The 16,386-nt window shown below is 40.5% G+C and overlaps 1 pseudogene; it reads right to left on the bottom strand.

The window, feature by feature from the left end:
* Nucleotides 1-961: 961 nt before the first annotated feature.
* LOC106022594 lies at nucleotides 962-8,579 on the bottom strand (annotated as a pseudogene).
* Nucleotides 8,580-16,386: the final 7,807 nt, after the last annotated feature.

Here is a 16,386-nt window from a genome sequence, read left to right as displayed (position 1 = left end):
TATCTGTTTAGAGCTTTTGTTTATACCTAAATGAATTGCTAACAGTTATTTGGTAAGTTCTTTTATATTCTAAATACAAGTATTCAGCTAGAGACAAGGTTCACGAATATTTGTCATGTCATTCTCTGTGCCTGCTGTTTACTTTGCTCTTAGTCATTTTGTTTATTGAGACAGAAACTTACCAATTTCAGACTATTCTTTTCTAAAATAAATGTTCAGTGTTCTGTTGTTCCTCTCAGCATTCTTTTTAAAAGTTTTGGGGTTGGAGATATGGCTTAGTGGTTAAGAGTGTCTACTGCTGTCCAGAGGGCGTGAGTTCAAGTCCTGGCACCCACATAAGACAGCTCACAGTTGTTTGTAACTCTAGCTCCAGGAGTTCCGATGCCTTCCTCTGGCTCCCTGGGTAGCTTCACTGACCTACACTTACACCTACACCCCCCCACACACTAAAGACGTTAAACAAATAACTAAGATAGCATTTGTGTGTGGGTATGTGTGCACATGGGTTTCAGAGTTTTTATTCTCCCATGTGGGTTCTGGGATCCAAACTGAGGTTGTGAGGCCTTGTGACAAACACTTTTTACCCACTGAGCCATCCTGTTGGCTACCTCCACCCCCAGCTGGGTGTGATGGTTCCTGCCATGGGGTTCAGGTTTTAAGGTCATCCTCAATTATATATCAGATTGGCAGCCGGCCCATGGTACATAGATCCTTACCCAAAAGACAAAAACAATAGACTGGAGAGAAGGCTCAGTGGTTAAAAGCACTTGCTCTTCTTGCAGAGAACTCCAGTTTGGTTACTGCAGTTTCAGAGGATCCAAAGCCCACTTCTGACCTCTGTGGGTACCAGACACACATGGGATGCACATACATACATGGGGGCTTTCACACATATGCATAAAGTAAAATAAATAGATAAATACATCTTTTTAGAAAAATAAAAAAGATTCTCAAGAATTCAAGATAAAAAATGTTTCAAGGAGTATTTACAAATATTTGAAACAAAGGTCTTAAGGGGAGAAAGGTCTGAGACATTTTAGAACTGTAGAATACAGTGACTGGTGGTGGGGTGGAGAGACTGCAGCACTTGTTCTTGCTGTTCTCACAGAGGACCTGAGTTCAGTTCCCAGCACCCACTCAGAGAGCATCACAACCACCTGTAACTCTATTTCCAGGAGATTCAATACCCTCTTCTGGCATCCTTGGGTACCTGCACATAAGTGGTACACACAAACTCATGTAGGCATATGTGTGGACATTTGCACACAGACACAGACACAGACACACACACACACACACACACTTGTAGGACCTTTTCCCAGTGTGGAATCCCTGATGTTTCATTGGAACTGACCTTTGAGTAAAGGCCTTCCAACACTCAGTACATTTATAGGGTCTCTCTCAGGTATGAATTTGCTCATGTTCTATAAGACTTGACTTTTGAACAAAAGCTTTCCCACAGATATCACACTAAAGTGAAGGACCACTTTGAGTGAAGGGTTTCTTCTTGTGGTACATTTCCTGATGGGTAGCAAGAGATGAGTTACAAACAAAAGCTTTACCACATTCATTGCACGCATAGGGTTTTGTACCAGTGTGAACTCATTGGTGCTGTTTAGTGTGGAATGGCCATAAAACTTTTATTGCACTGAAGACACTGATAAGGTCTGTTTCTTCTGGGGCTCTTGAGATGGTAAAAGAGACCTGCTTTCTGGCAAAATGCTTTACCACATTCATTACAGTGGTATTGATTCTCTCCTGAATGAAGTCTCTGGTATTGGTTAAGAGCTCACCACTGGCCAAAAGCCCGGGCCCGTTCATTACACTTGCATGGTTTCTCTCCAGTAGGAACCACCTTGTGACAAACAAACACAGTCCATCAGTAAGCTTTCCTGCATTCTCCACATCTGTAGGGCCTGTCTCCAGTGTGGACACTTCTATGTTCTATGAGGCATGAGTGCTCACTAAAAGTTTTTCCACAGTCACCACATCCATGCAATTTCAACCCTGGAGAGATGTTCTGGTGTTCACCAGTCTGAGTTTTCAGGCAAATGTACCCCATTTCATTATGCAGAGGCCGGCTGTCCTCACTGGAAGCTCCAGAAAACTCTTCTCCAGGATCACGGGTTTCCTCACGCTGTAATGCATCCTTTGCTAATCTGCTAGCGTATTCTGTTTGGCTTCCATTCCTTCACAAAGGTCTTGCTTTAGAGTTATATTCCTGGACTCATTTCCAGTCCCAACACCTGAAACTATAAGAAGGAGCCTTTGTGTTAGCCACTCTCCAGTGGCAGTAAATGGTAGCTTATGAAATTAGCAACAGAAAATTATGCAAATGAAAGTCACATAAGACCTCAGAGTTTCCACTACAAACTATAAAGCTGCGTTGGGACGTAAGATGAATCAAATGTATAAAGCACTCCAAAAATGAGTAAGGAGATAATAACTCAACAGAAAACTACACAGTTTCCAAAAAAGGAGACACACAGCCCTTACCACAGGAAGAGATACTACTCCATCATCATGCAAAAATGAGCTAAACAGCACAGATACAATTTTTTAAAGCTTTTTATGATTTTTATGTGTAAATGTGCACATGCTATGGCACATGTGTGGAGGTCAAAGGACAATTTTTGGAGTTGATTCTTTTTTTTCACACTTTTTTAGTATATATTTAAATTAGAAACAAGCTTGCTTCCCATGTCAGTCCCAGCTCCCTCTCCCTCCCCTCCACGCCCACTCCCCCAACTCCATTCCCTGGAGTTGATTCTTGCCTACTATGGATTCTGGGGATAAACTCAGGTGGTCAGCTTTGCATAGCAAGCGCTTTTACCTGCTGAGCCATTTTGTCAGCACAGGTATAATTTGTTACTCACTGGATTTACCTAATTAGTTTGGTATTACACTGTACTCACAAAATGGGTACAGAAATCGCTAGTGTGAATTTATCCAAATTGTTAAGGAAAGCAATTTCACAATATCTCCTGAAATTATAACAGTACATAACTTTTGGCACACAGTACTACAGATAGGAATTCATGCAATGTTATTTATTATAGCACTATTTGTTATAACAAAACACTGAAGATAAATGTCATCAGTAACAGCTGGCTAACCTGCTTCGTGGTTTGTCTATACTTCTTAATACTAAGCAGCTGTTAAAAAAAATGTTAACAGTCTACTATCATAGCCTAAAGGAGAAGAAAATGTTTAATATAAAAAGTCTCTATAAGGGCCGGGCAGTGGTGGCACACGTCTTTAATCCCAGCACTCGGGAGGCAGAGGCAGGTGGATCTCTGTGAGTTCGAGGCCGGGCTGGACCGACAGCCTCCAAAACAATACAGAGAAACCCTGTCTTGTAAAACCAAAAAAAAAAAAAAAAAAAAAAAAAGAAAGAAAAGAAAGGAAAAGAAAAGAAAAAAAGTCTCTATAAGGACACATACGAAACCAAAAACAGTGACAATTTACTTCAGAATTGGGGAGGAGACTAGACGAATTAATGGCACAGAAACTTCATTGGATAATTTTTATAAATCCTTCTTTTAAAACCACAGGCCAGTTTACCTATTAAATTAAAGATCAGAGGAAGCAGGGGTGAGGAAGGCAGCGAGTCTCTGTCTTTTCCCCTCCTTTACCATTTCTGCCGTGTTCTCTTTACTGTTCCTTCACTCATAGATAAATACTTCTTTTTCTCCCAGACTCTAGGTAGCTGCACACAGCATGGAGCAAAGACTGAGTTACAAAAAGGACTAAGGATACAGTCCAAATGAAAGACAAAAATACTATTTAATAGATCAAAGTCTACAAATAGCAGAGGTCAGAATAAAGGGTTACAACTATCAGAAGAATGAAATTAAACAGAATAAACCCAGATTTAGAAAATCACTAATTTTCCAAGAGGAAAAGGGGTTTGTGGATGTACCTTAGAGAGATATAGTGTTTGTCTGGCATGTATGAGGTTCTGAGTTTGAAAGGAAGAAAGGGAGGGAGGGATGGAGGAAAAAATAACTAAAGTGGCAAACCATGATATTTAGAAGTCTACACATGCGCATCAGATTTCTAGACAGGCCCTCCTGACTTTAATGGGAAAATGGTGGGAAATACCAAGTCCTGGAGTTCTGTCTCAGCTCTGCTTTCCCTTCTGCTCCTTTCTCGCTTACCTTGCTCCTCTTGGGCTTCACACTCTGCATGGCTTTCACAAGTCGAAGGGACTCACTGGGTTCTAGCTCTGCTCCTAAAGGCCCCCTCTCCTGAACACTTTCTGCTCTTCCGTTTGCACTGAGGCCTGAGAGAAATGAGAGATGTACTCTAATAACAGCCACCAAGAGGCTACTGCTCTTAGTGCTGGCACCTGGCTTTTTCATAGCAATCAGCCTGCCTCAATCCTACTCATTTGTCAAGGTCATCTTAAAATGTCACCCCCTCTGGGGAACCTTCCTTTCCCCACTACTGCTAAATTCTGTTAATTTTTGGCTATTTTACGTCTTTATCTAGTGCTCAAAGGATGGAGATGGGGAAAAAATGAAAAGAAAGATGAAAAAAAGGCAGAAAGAAGGAAAAAGAATTTAGGAAGAAGGGGCTGGAGAAATGGTTCAGTAGTTAAGAACATTTGCTGTTCTTCAGAGGACTGGAATTTTGGGTTCCCAGTATCCACTTCCAACTGCCTGTCTCTCTAGTTAATAGATTTCCACTAAGTCTTCTTTTTATCTATGGACCTCCCCCACCATCACCACTGTAGAATTTACCGAATATAGCAACCAGAGTGATTATTTTAAAATTTACTTTATATTCCTCTTTTGATCAAAGCTAGGCACTGACTTTCCATCTACCATAATCTAAATTCGTATGATGGTCTGCATGTTTCTACATGATACAATTTCTTTAATTCTTTCATCTTCTCAAAAACTCACCTCTACCCTCGGCATACCAGCAACACTTAAGGTATGCAGTTGGCATTTTCTCTGATTGAACGCTGTGGCCTGTCTATTGAATGGCATGACCCTCAATTTCTTCCCTGCTCTTTTTCTCTATTGTTCTTAGTAGCTTTTTCAACATCTAACACCTTCTACATCTGTGCAATCTTTTTTCCTCTATCTTTTCTCAATAGATTGGAATCTGCATAAGAACAGTACCTTGTATATGACGTTCACTGCTGCATTCCAAGTGTCTTTGATGGCGTGTTACACAAAACTGGTATTCAATAACTGTAAAGCCTTTAACTCTGTCAGAAGTGTCTTTTTCACAGTTCTCTTACAAGCTTCAAGCCCTTAGTGCACACACAGCCCAGGACGGATTCCTCAGTAAGGATGTCTCCATTGACACAGAACCTCCCCCTGTCAGAATGGAGCCTAGGCTGCCTTTGATCTCCTGACCTTCTTGTGTCTTCTACCTGACTACTAAGATTACTTTTCCTTTCTTCATTGTGTGTATATGTGTGTGCATCAGAGGACCACCTAGGGTGTAGATCTCAAGGTGTTATCTACTTTTTTTATTTTTTTTTAAAGATAATGTCTCTCAGTGGCCTACAACTCACCAAGCAGACTAGCCTGGCTTGTCAGTGAGCCCTCTGGAACAGCCTGCTTATTTTTTGAGACAAGGCTGGTCACTGGCCTGAAACACAAGTAAGATAGATTGACTGGCCAGTGAGCTCTAGGGAACTGCCTTTCTCCATCTTCCCAGCACTGGAATTGAAGAAGTGTGCCACCATGCCCAGCAGTTTCTATGTGGATTCTGGGGATCAAATGCCTATCTTTGTGCTTAAAAAGCCAAGGCTATACTGACTGGCCCAGGATTATAGTCATGAGCCACAATGTCTGGCCCCAGAGCCTTCTGTCATCATTTCCACTCAGTTCTTATCCAAGTCACACCATGTACTTTGTAGCCATGATTTCATGGCCCTGTTTAAAACTTTTTGGCACAAACTCCTTTTCTCTCTCCCATCTGTTTTATACACAAATGCTTGATTCCATTTCTTTTATTTCACAGGTTCATACTTTTCATACTAAGATTCATAAGTTTAGCTCGTCTGACACACTCTCAGTAAGATCATTTATTGCTGTCTGAGGCTGGCTTATATGCTATAAGATGTGTAGAATCTATCTGCCCTTTTCAGTTATAGCAGCCAAATTTTTTCCAAGAAATTGCCAAAGGTCTTCTTTGGCTAGAAATCACCACTGGTTGAAAACCAGTCTTGTCATTAAAAAAAAAAGTATGATTCTCTCTTCTGCCTCTTTTACATAATTTTTATAGCTCACTTAGACTGTGGAGAAATGATATGGAGCCTTTGAACTAGAAGAAAATTTAAACCAAGAGATTGATGATCAATGTCATGAACTCTGTATCTCAACTTTTCTACACAAACTTCACCTTTCCAACACAAACGGGTCTTTAATCACGAATTGTCCACCTGACTCTCCCATCTAACTTTCCATTCTGCTTCCACATCTCACTCATTCAGAATTATGACTTAGATTTTTCCATCTTTTAACTGTTTAATGCGGAATCAGGGCAGTGGATATATGTTGTATGACTTTTCCTGGTGTGATGTGAGCAAGCTTCTATTCATTAGAGAGGGCACTTAGAACAGACCAAATAGAGATCCCATCTAAGTCTAGCTTGGCCAATCAATGAGTTCCTTGAGCATGCTTACAGCCCAGGGGAAGGGTTTCTTATGGGCACCAGGGTGACAAGTCCCACCCTAGCACTGGTGAGGAATTCAAATTTTGGAGCATTGGAGTCCTGCTGAGGGGAGAAAGAGGGATTAACAGCTAGTATCCTCCCCAAGGTTTCTACTAGGGATAGTAACAGCCCCATCACCATGTACATAGCTATCACAGTACTGGAGATGAAGCGCAGGACCTTGCGCATCCTAAGCAAGTCCTCTAGCACTGAATTACAGCCCCAGCTCTTGGTAGTTTTGAGACAGGGTCTTGCTATGTAGTACAAATTAGTCTCAAACTCTCAATCCAACTGCTTTTATCACCTTGAGTGTAGTTGACAAGCATGTGCTCCTGCCCAGCTCAAAACCTTATTCCTTAATTACCTGTTTTATATTATGTAATACCCTTTACAAGAGGCTGTTTTTTACCTTATTACCACCATCTCTCTAATACTGCCTCCTACTCCCTTCTTATATCTTCTCTTTGTAGTATAAATCTTGTATTTCTAAACCAAGCAGCATATTCGTCACATAAAATTCTGTATCTTAACACAGAAATATACAATCCCTCTGATGAAAAGGAATAAATAAGCTAAGACCAGACAGGAGTGGTGGTGCATACCTGTAACGAGGAGAGATGTGAAGATTACAAGCTCAAGGCTTGTAACATACAAATTCAACCCCAAATCCCCACGAAACTGCAGCCCCTTTTGGATCCACTAAATGTCAATATGCTTTTGTGAAATAATGTTACAATTAACTGTGGCCTACAAATCCACAATTAATTTTAGAGAACAGAAACCACATTTTTTTCTTATCCGGTATCCTAGCTCATCCCGCTCTCTAAATCCTCCAGTACAGTCACTACCTTCTCTGCGCTCTTGGGGTTCTGCTCCTGCACCAAGGCCAGAAGCTCCTCAGGCAGGATGGTCAGGAACTGCTCCAGCACCAATAGCTCCAAGATCTGCTCCTTGGTGTGGGTCTCGGGTCTCAGTCACTGCTGGCAAAGTTCCTGGTGTCGGCCCAAAGCCTCCCAGGGACCAGATGTTTCCTAGTAGCAAAACCGTGTGAAGTACTTTTGGAAGACTTTTCTGTTATAAATGTTCTTTGGTAGGCTCCAATCTTGTCTGGTGATATACTTACCCTCTTCCTCCATCTTTATTTCCAAAATTCCATCCCGGTTCTTATAGATCTCGGTATCACCAGTAGATGCCATCATGGCTATTTTTTTTTTGATTTACCAGTGTTTCAAGTAAAAACTCCCTTTTATACTCCTTATAGACTGGACCTAAGGGATAAGCCACCATTATTTGCACAAACTATCATAAACAAATACTTCGTATTCTAAGAATTTAAGTTGAAAGCTTGCCGTCCAGTTAATTACTGTACTCGGTGGAAGTACATGTACTTTCACAAAAATAGACAAAAGTGAAAACGACGCCAAGTTGTTTCAGGACTTTGGGGGGTACGTACGGCTTGGTAAGAAACTTAATCTCCACTTACTCCTAAAGTAAAACACAACGTAAATAAAACCTTTAGAACAAGGGGATGGCGTCGGGAAGAGCAAGTGCTGCCTACCATGTGTGAGGTTTAATACCAGGACTATAAAAATAACTGAATGAATCGATGAGTAGACAACTAGGTACCCACGACTTGCTGCTTTCCAAGTTTTTTTCAGAAAGCCGGATGCCTAGTGATATAAAATCATATACACAAAACAGTTATGCCGAATTGGACTTTGCGGAGACTCAATCATTCATAACGATTAAAGGTTGGAGGTTACTCTGCCTTTCTTCTACCCAGTTCTGTGACTGTAAATCTAAGTTTCGCAGCGTTCCTAGGTCCCGGGTGGCTTTCCCCCAAGTTCCAGACATTTTCTAAGCGCATTGACCAGGCGGCATGCAGCCGGGAGCAGCAGCTCGCTCACCGGGGCGCTCCTGCGCAGAAACGGGGAATGCAGACCGCGGAGAAACCGGAAGCCCTCGCGGACGACCGAGCCCGGGCGCTAGGCTCGCGCATTCCAGGAGCCACTCTACCAAGCCTCAGCGTCCTACTCTGTGGTTTCTCCTCGCGTCTGCGCCAGAAGGCTGGGGTTTTCTGTCTGAACGTGCTGAGCCAATCGGGAAGTATGATATTCTCGTCCTTGCTCAGTTCCGAGTTTGTGTTTCGGTATCTCTGAGATTAGTGATACTTCAGGGAGACGTTCTCTCGGACCCTTCCCCACTCAGCTCTGCTTCCTCGGCGTGGATAGTCTCCTCAAACCCAACCTGTGGTTTTGATCACCTTTTCAATGATTCTTCTCAAGTGTCCTTAACAAAAAAAAATACTGGTGGTAAGGTGATTATACATTTGAAAAGACACGACGGTCATTGAGGAAAATATACTAACGAGGTGAATAAATTAGGATATAAATAACACTAAAATCAGTCTCCAGTAAGTGAAAGGCCACAGCTACAAAAACAACAACAAAAAAATACTTAAGACCAAGAAATGTGCCACATTTACTTGAGAGAAACATCAGAACTCTTTAAAAGGCAAAATATGAACACAAATAGGAAGCAATATGCCTTTTGGATAGAAAAACTCAACAAAATAGTCAATACTCCTTAAATATGATATTCCAATAAAGCCCCTTAGGTGCTTTCCTTAATTAGATTCATTGAGTTATTTCTTTTTGTCTTCTTTAAACTCCTTGAATTCTTGGATGAAGTTCATGATTGCCCTTTTAAGTTATGTGTACCGGGGTTCATCTACATAGTAAAGGAGTTAAACTCTTCCCCACTTTTTATAACTGATTTTAAATTGCCCCTCTCCGTGAAGGGTAAAACAGGTGTCTCTTCCACAAAGTGCCTTTTACCTACAATGTCCTTTACATTCAAGGAGGAGGGAGAGAACACACACAAGGTCTAAATCAGCCCCACAGTGTCTCAAAAACAAATCCCAAGCTTGTGCAAGTGTGTCCAAAAATGATAAGATTAAACTTCAGCCAATTAGAAATATACTAGTGTAAACTGCTGTTTGAAATAACCTAACTGCCTCTGCAACTCCCCTTAGCTGTGCTTGAAGGGAGACTGCACGCTCCTCTTCGGGTCCTTGCTATTTTGTGCAGGTAAACGATCCCACATATGCTGGTATAATAAATGCTCTTTGCTTTTACACATTGTTTGAGTCTGAAATCTTCCTTCAGAATTTTCTCAGACACTTACAGTAACTCTTATGGAGAACATTCCTATAAGACTGGTAGATTAGAGGGAGGAAATCTTGATTTTTTTTTCATCTTATTTTTTGTGATGAGACTTGGGCATGTGGACCTCTTTTGTTCTGTTTCTGATGTGGACACACCTAAGTTTTACTCAAGAAAGCACAAACATGAGACAGATGGAAATAATGAAGACAATCCAGGATTTGTACAATCAAATTCACTAAAGAGATAGAAATACTGAAGAAAACTCAAACTAAAGTGAAAGTGGAATTGAACAATTTAGTAACCCAACTGGAAAAGAGAAATCCTTACAAGTAGAATGGAATAAGTACAGGGCAGAATATTAGAACTTGAAGATAAAGTAGAGGATTTAGACCACACAAGCAAAGAACAAAAAATTTAAAAAGGAAAAGAACATGTTGAAACTGGAGGACATCGTGTAAAGACTAAATCATTGAATTATAGGCATAGATGAAGGAAAAGAATCCTGGTTCAGTGTTATAGATCTTCAACAAAAATCACAGAAGAAAACTTCTCCAGACTAAGAAAAGACATACCCATTCAGATACATGAGGCACACAGAACACCAAATGGACAAGACAAGAAAAGACTCCCTCCCACACTGTGGTGTAGCATAGTTAACACTAAGTACTCAGAACACAGAGTATTGAAAACTGTAAGGGGACATACACACACACACACACACACACACACACACACACACACACACACAAAGTCACATATAAATGAAAACCCATCAGAGTAACAGCAGATTTCTCAACAGAAATTTTGAAAGCCAGAAAATGCTGAAGCAATGTGTTCAAATTCTAAAAGATCTCACCTGTGCCAGGGTCTGGCCTGTATCAGTCCTATGCTATAGGGGTCATCCATCTCAGACTGATGTCTTTGATGCTGTGTTTGGAACCAGCCGAACAGCCCGAGGTCTGGCCCTGAGTGGGGGAGTGTGGACCAGGGAAGTTGAAATGTTTTGTTAGAATATTTAGATGTATTGTTTGTTTTTTACTATTTTTTGAACTGTTATGTGCCTGTACCTTAGGCTGATCTATGCTTGATATTGTTGTAGATAAAAGAACATTTTTTGATCTGAGGAAACCTGTAAAGTTCTTATCTCCTGTGAGAGCCAGTTTACTAAATCTCTCAAGCTTTTGTTGAATATTACCACTAGGTTTTTGCCTCTCTGTATTTTGAGTTAAAAATGAGGGAGGTACTTAGAGTATCTCCATCCTGATACTTAATAACTCTCTCTTTATACTCATCACAGTCTCTCTGCCCTGTAACTTTCTCATCTAGCGGCTCCTCAGTTGGTACAGAGGTCTCTATCACACTGCTAACTAGTTTAGGGGCAGATATTTTTGTTGTCCTTTGTGTATGTTCAGTCGCGCTTTTCTTCCCAAGCCCTGGCACAGCTCTGATATAGCTGCGGTGGTGGCTTTTGTGAGAGGGAAAGATCCTTTTAAAACTTTTAAACTCTAAAATTTTCTGTACTTGCTTCTGCTTTATGTCAGCTCTCCTGGCTATTAAGGTACACACAAGTAAATATACAATCATCTGACTAATAACTCTGTCTCATGTCTCTAATTATATTCATTTTTACTCTCAAGGTTAACTCACTTCTCTTTATCATCTGGCTAATATTCCTCTGCTTCACATCCACAGTTATCTGCATCTTTTACTCCGGAGGCTAACTCATTACATTTCACTTCTTTTTTTTTTTTTTTTTTTTTCCCCGAGACAGGGCTTCTCTGTATTGTTTTGGAGGCTGTCCTGGAACTCACTTTGTAGACCAGACTGGCCCCGAACTCACAGATATCTGCCTGCCTCTGCCTCCCGAGTGCTGGGATTAAAGGCGTGTGCCACGAATGCCTGGTTTACATTTCATTTCTTTATCATCCCACTGACATTTTTCTGTCTTGTATCTATACTTGTGCACATTTTCAGTCTTAGGGTTAACTAACCCACTTCACTTCTTTGTCAGTTGACTAATGTCTTCCTGTTTTATATCTACAATTATCTGTTTCCTATTTCTACAATTATATAGTTTTACTCCTGACTTAATGCCATTCACTCACCACACCTGACTTCTTTTTTCTTTTTTCTGCGAGCTTCTTCTCAGACTGGTACACCTGCCGTGTCCACCCCTCTGCGGTGTCCACTTTTCTGTGATGTCCACTCCTCTGTGGTGTCCATTACTTCTCCCCCCACTCAGGCCCCATGTTGTGCGTCATTTTGCTGGGGTCCAGCCTGTGTCAGTCCTATGCTACAAGGGTCATCTGTCTTGGACTGATGTCTTTGGGCCTGTGTGTTCTGAACCAGACCTCTCTTAATGCACATCTCAGTAGTCTTCAGGTATGTCTCACTAGTTCCCAGACATGTCCCCATGATGGGTGTGGGGCCTAGGTCTATTGTTACACAAACTAGAAGTCATTCTCCACTGTGGCCAGGCCATCTGCAGGTAACCAACTGATATCTAAAAGACAATAGGAGATTTGAGCTCCTGGAATTGAGCTGAGGCCTATAATGACATATCATATTCGGGCCCCAACACACCTGCCAATCTAGACTACTGTACTCAGCTAAATTATCTGCTATAGTTGAAGGAGAAAGGAAAGCTTTCCATTATCCAAACGGCCTTAAAAATTAATATAGAGCAGACTAACCTTAAACAGAATACTGGAAGCAATGCTTCAGACTGAAGAGAAGATCAAGGCAAGAGACTGTAGAAAGAGAGCAAATGATGCTGTGATTACTGAAATACAAAGTATGACTAAGAATACAAACAATGGGGCATAATGACTGCATCAACATATACCTTTCAATAATAACTTTAATATCAATGTTCTTAACTCTCCAAATAAAAGACATAGGGTGGCTGAATAGATTAAGAAACAAAACCCATTTTTCTATGATCTATAAGAAATTTATTTTTAAAGATAGATTAAAGGATGTAAAAACACTACTCCAATTAAATGGGATCAGGAAGCAAACAGGAGTCACTATCATAATATCAGACAAAATAGACTTCAAACTAAAGCTAATCAGAAGAAACAAAAGAAAACCTCTACATTCTACTCAAGGGAGCAATTAAGAAGACATTATTGAGGAATGAAACTCTGGTGAACCTGTTTTCATAAAAAGCTACAGCCTTCTGGAATTAAAGACAGATTGACATCAATCCATTATTAACAACCCATGTAGAACCACAAGAGCCTACAAACAGCCAAAGTACTCTTCAGAAGGAAGAATGAAACTGAAGGCAATATTTTTCCTGGTTTCAAAATGTATTGCAAAGTTATAGTAATGAAAATATCATAGCAATATCACAAAAATGGACATGAATCAGCATAAAAAACTGAAAAATGAATCCACATTTTTACTAATTGATCTTTGACAAGAGGTTCAGGAATACACAACAGTTAAGTGAGAACATCTTCAAATAAAATAACTTCTCAATGAAAGCAATTAAACTAGTTTTCTATCTCATAATTTAACCAAAAACCAACCCAAATGGATTAATGACTAAAATATAAGACATGAAGCTATAAAATACTAAACAAAAATGTAAGTGAAAATGATATAAATTTGTAGTTAGCTATTTTTGGATTTGCTCTAAAAATAATTGGAAACAACCCCCCCCAATAGAAAAACACCATTACATTGAGCTAAGAGGCTCTGCACAGCAAAGGAAGCAATCAATAGCGTGAAGAGGCAGTCTATGGAATGGGAGAGCATATTTGCAAGCCACACATATGTAAATAAGCTAACACTCAAAATACACACACACACGCACACGCACATGCACACATGCACACGCACACACCCTAAATGGCAAGAAAATAATCTAAAATTGGTGGAAGGACTTAAATGGACAATTACAAAAAAAGAAAAATAGTGAATAATAAGTATATGAAAAAATGGTACCTTGAAGAAGACCTATCTGAATTCCATGTAACATTACTGAAAATAGTCAAAATATGGAATCAACTTAATCGACATAGAAACTACATGTAGAGAAAGTGATTACATATGTGCGAATATATGTATATCCACATATATATGTACACTATATATTACTGTTAATTTTTGTTTGTTTTGTGGTGCTGAGGAATCAAACTCAAATTTTACATGTGCTAGCCAAGTGACTTACCACTGAGCAACATAAGATGGGGACTCCCTGTGTTGCCCAGGTTGGTCTCCATCTCCTAAACCTAAGAAGAAATCCTACCACCTCGACTTCCCAAAGGCTGGAACTACATGTACCCATGAGCATGACCTGCATATTTGCCCTTAATAAAAGAAAACTCTGCCATTTCTGACAGCATGGGTGAACCTGAAAGACATTGTTTATTGGCATAAACCCATAATGTCACTTATATAAAGACTCCTAGAAAGTTGTGTTTGTTGAAGTGGATAGTAAACAATGGCTACAAGGAGCTGCAGGATTTTCAAAATGATATAATGTTGGTAGAGAGGTGTACCGCTTCAGTGACATAGGATGAATAACTTTAAGAGCTATAACACAGTGTGGTGAATATAGTTAATAATGCTGCATCACATATTTTTAATAAGACAGAAGGTTTTAAGTGTTCTCACAATGATAGGTGTCTTAGGGTTTCTATTTCTGTGATGAAACATCATGACCCAAAGCAAGTTGGAGAGGAAAGCGTTTAATTTTGTTTACACTTCCATATCACAGTTCATTATCACAGGCAGTTGGTACAGAAACTCTAACAGGGCAAGAACCTAGAGACAAGAACAGACAGACCATGGAGGAGCGCTGCTTACTTGCTTGCTTCCCAAGGCTTGCTCAGCCTGCTTTCTTATAAGCCCAGAACCCCAAGCCCAGGAGTGATATTACCAACAGTGGGCTGGGCCTTACCCCATCTGTCACTAATTTTAAAAATATTCTATGGGCTTGCCTATAGCCCCATCTTACGGAGGTATTTTCTCAAGTAGGACTCCCTCCTCTCTGATGACTCTAGCTTGGGTCAAATTGACACAAAATTAGCCAGCATGATAGGCATTGCTTGGCAGGAAGAATGGCAACTAAAGGGCCCTTTGCAGCCATTGTCTTCCTGGCATCATTTGATACGTGAACATTAACATGTCGGTTTCCTCTGAAATAAGTGGTTGGGTCAGTAGTCAGTGTCCTGGTAGACACAGGAAATCAAAGATTTCTAAAATGAAGTCACAGCTCAAACACTATAATGAGAAGTTCCCTAGTATCTTATTTTCAAGTGGTGGACTCCCACAGCTGGAGTAAGCTTTAACTAGCTCTGGCCTCTCAGTAAATGACAGCCACAGGTGACTTGTGATTGATTGCACGGTTAAAAAAGAGACAGTATTTAAACAACTACAAATCTTACAAAGCTGGAACATAATTGGCAACAATCCCCAGTTGGTTAACATCCCTTCCTCTCAGACACGTCTGAGTTCTAGGCCACCCAGGTCAACTATTCACTGAGTACAAGGCTAACCAAATAGTATTCAGGTTAATGTTTGCCCTTGGTTGAGAGGAACCAGCTGAGGTCTGCATTCCAGCTCAAGGTCCACATCGCCATGACAGGAGGGCAATTTTTCATTCTTACAATCAAAACAAAGAACAAAGCCCCTGGGCACCAGGTGGTTCTTTTTCCTGGTTTCTTACCTATCTGTGGGACTATTTTTCACTTGTTCTTTTAAAACAATAACATCTAGTTTTCACTTGTTGTATTAAAATGTAACTTCTGTCTCCTTTCCCTCCCCTCAGTACCTACCCATTGAGACCTCCAGGTCACCGGCTGTGTCTCTTAATCTACAGTATGCTGTCCTCCTGTTCCTTTATGACTTCATTTTTCAATTGCCACTAAGACCATGAACCCACAAAGGGGAGTCTGTGCTCCAGCCAAACACACACACACACACACACACACACACACACACACACACACACACACACATCATGAATGTCACACTTAGCTTGATTTGGGCATTTTACAATGTGGGCCCTTATTGAAATATTACAATGTACACCTTCAATAGTATTGTATTCTAAAAATAACTCCTCCACTGCTGCAATGTTTGGCTATCACCTATCATAGTATATATTCTGTTTTATTTGTTTGTTTGTTTTGTTAAATTTGTTGGTGTGTGTGTGTGTGTGTGTATGTGTGTGTGTGGTGGGGATGAGTTTTCTTTCCTTTTGTGGAAGGGCAGGGCAGATCTTGAAGTCCTGATTTTCCTGTCTCCGCCTCACACTTTCTGGGGTTCCAAGTGTGGTGAAATTTAAAATAAACATGTTTTTGCTTTAAAATTAACGTTTTAGGCTAGAATAAGTAGTGGCTTTCAGCATGGCACATGTTCTGTTGGGTGCACAAGGAACTGTGTACTCTGGAAGGAAGACCCACTCAGAGAAAGCAAATGTGACTGGAAAGTGATGTAACAGGCGAAGAAGACACAGGGAACACAAGATGCAAAGACCACAAAGAGAAAAAGAGCAGAAGGGACAAACTAATCAGATGGACAAATG

This window comes from Mesocricetus auratus, unplaced genomic scaffold, assembly GCF_017639785.1.
Source record: "Mesocricetus auratus isolate SY011 unplaced genomic scaffold, BCM_Maur_2.0 Super-Scaffold_100013, whole genome shotgun sequence".
NCBI lineage: Eukaryota > Metazoa > Chordata > Mammalia > Rodentia > Cricetidae > Mesocricetus > Mesocricetus auratus.
This window is presented reverse-complemented; position numbering and strand designations above follow the sequence as displayed.